Raw genomic sequence first — 2,500 nt, 5'->3', positions numbered from 1 at the left:
AAATAAAAAGACATCTCTATTTGCAAGAACAGTTGGAGCACAGCTGAGAAAAAATGTTGCTCAGGCCCGGGTTTCTCGAAGCATGGTTAGCGCTAACCATCGTTAAATACCATGCAAACCTATAGGTCCTGATACCTCTTGACCAACGGTTAGCGCTAACCAGCCTTCGAGCAACCGTCATTTTGTTTATCCAATCAAATAAAATCTTTGGCTGGCTTTTTGTTCTGTTTACATCGTTCGCACGCGCCCTGAAGGACAGATGATGCATTTTTCTTCAAAACACCCTTACCAAAGAAAATTGAAGCAAAATAACACCTTTTTTGAAGTGGAATAATAAATCTCTTATTCGATGACTTAACATATAATACTCGCGGGCATTTTGCTCATTGCTCGTATTTTTCCTCGCTCCTGCGGGGCTCGGAAAAATACTACGCAGCAAAATATCCGCGCGTATTATATGTTAAACCATCGATGTACCACTACAACGCGGAGGCAGGTGATGATTTTCATAGTAGTTTCGCCTTCTGAACAGCCCATTTTTCGTTCTTTCGATCTTGTGCTGGTTTCTGCTGTCCAGCGGAGACCCAACACAGACACACGCCCCTTTGTTGTCGTTTGGTTATAAAAGTGGACGAGGGTAAAGGACAAGGCCGAGGCATTAAAGAAAAAAAAACATTGAAGTTTCGATGGGTGAGCAAGTTTTTCAGAACTGTAAGAAAAATAATCATTGAAAACCGACCATCCTTGTTCAAGTACTGCATTCGCGTGACCACTGAATTGTTTTGTTTGTAATTATTATTTGTGTATCGAATAATGTTTACTGTTCTTTAATCGCTCGGTGATGGCAGATCCGACTTAATTAACGCAGGTCAATAAGGCGACAAGAGGATAACCTTTGACGGGAATACGAAGAAGTTACGACGACAACTCTCAACGTAGTCACAACAAAGCACCGTGTTCTTCGCAGCTCAAACAGCGAAAAACAAATCGAATCCTGGTTCATGATATTGGACTTCTGTCGTCTATAAGGTTAGTTTCTTGACTTGTCAGCGCATTTTGGGAAATCCAATACACCCTTCTATTCTTCTCCACGTTCTAACGTCCACTGTGACAGACTTGTCGCGCCTCGATCGAGGCCACCATGGCTGTATAGGGATTGTGCGCCAAGCCTTCAAAGATGAAGTTATGCTGCGAATGTGAGGAGATAGGTTCTAAATTTTTGTTCCCCGCTTAAATTTTTAGCCACCCAAAGAAACTCAAAAGCTGCGGGAATTTAGTTTGCGCGTATTATAATCCTTCGCAACCGTGACTGCGACGACTACCCACATCGAGGCACTGAATCTACCATAACTAAATATTGAACAAATCGTTGTAATTGAATGTAACAATACAAGAATAACTTGAACGCTAATTCAATTGTATATGCTACCTCGCAACTCGACCTCTTCACTTTGGGACAGGAGTAAATTAAAAAACAAAAAAATAGACCAAAATCGACGTTAACTAAGCAATGCACTTGGAGTGTTTAAATGAAAAGAAAGTTAGCAAGCTTATAGATACATCGTCTATGATAAACAGAGAACGAGTGTGTTGTGTCCTGTTTTCACCTGTAGACTCGGTTCAAGTCCATTATTAACAACCAAGCTTTATCAATAGTGAATCGTAGTGGTTATCTCTCTAGCGACTCCGTTCATTTCACTTACTGACAACGGTGAAAGATAAGAAGTTAATTCAAAGCTTAACTGGAAAGCTAGATGAAGAAATTATTGCAATTCTGAGGTTTTTACTTTACTCGAAAAAGCAAGACCTTTGACATTTGACTTCCTTTTTGCGGGACGCGTGATTAATTTTGCAATTCGGATGATATGACTTGCCGCGCTATCGATGCGTTTTTATAGCGACTTCAAAATCCTTTAGTTGTCTCCTCCAAACCGGATTGATTCTAAAATATTGAACGAGAGCCGTGGTTCTGACGAATGATTTGTTTGTAAAGTGAATGGAATACCCCTAAAATGCTGAATGGGCTACGCAAGAATTCTGCCCAAAAAGTAAAAACAAATCAATGGTCCATTTCGGCTTTTAAATTTTACTAAGTTTTAAATGAAAGATCGACGATTTTGCATTCGTTTCTATGCGACGCAAGAGTTGTAAGCGTCGACAAATATTCTAATGTTGAACAACTTTCAAGAGATCTTATCTTGGTATAAGAATAAAGTTGACGCCTTATCAATCGTCTTCTGTAACTGGAGACGATTCATATGACCTTCATTCAACTTGTTTACCGCGTGCTTTTATTTTTAAAAACAGAGAGAACTCACTGATTTTTTACGTTGATTTCTAAAATTACTAGGAATAAATAAGATCTGATCTGAATTTGGGTTCTGCTCTAAAATCTGAAGATACGTAAACGTATAAACAAAGATGTAGTTTTCCGACGATCAAAAGAAAGTCCTCGGAAATTCCGAGTGCTCCTAAATGGAATCGATCGCGTTCCGATCAC

At 39.5% G+C, this 2,500-nt stretch overlaps 1 pseudogene; it reads left to right on the top strand.

Moving 5' to 3' along the window:
- The first annotated feature begins 602 nt into the window (after window positions 1-602).
- LOC138023928 (dynein light chain Tctex-type 5 pseudogene) overlaps window positions 603-2,500 on the top strand; it is a 4,222-nt pseudogene continuing 2,324 nt past the window's right edge.

This window comes from Montipora capricornis, chromosome 11, assembly GCF_036669925.1.
Source record: "Montipora capricornis isolate CH-2021 chromosome 11, ASM3666992v2, whole genome shotgun sequence".
NCBI classification, from domain to species: domain Eukaryota; kingdom Metazoa; phylum Cnidaria; class Anthozoa; order Scleractinia; family Acroporidae; genus Montipora; species Montipora capricornis.
This window is presented reverse-complemented; position numbering and strand designations above follow the sequence as displayed.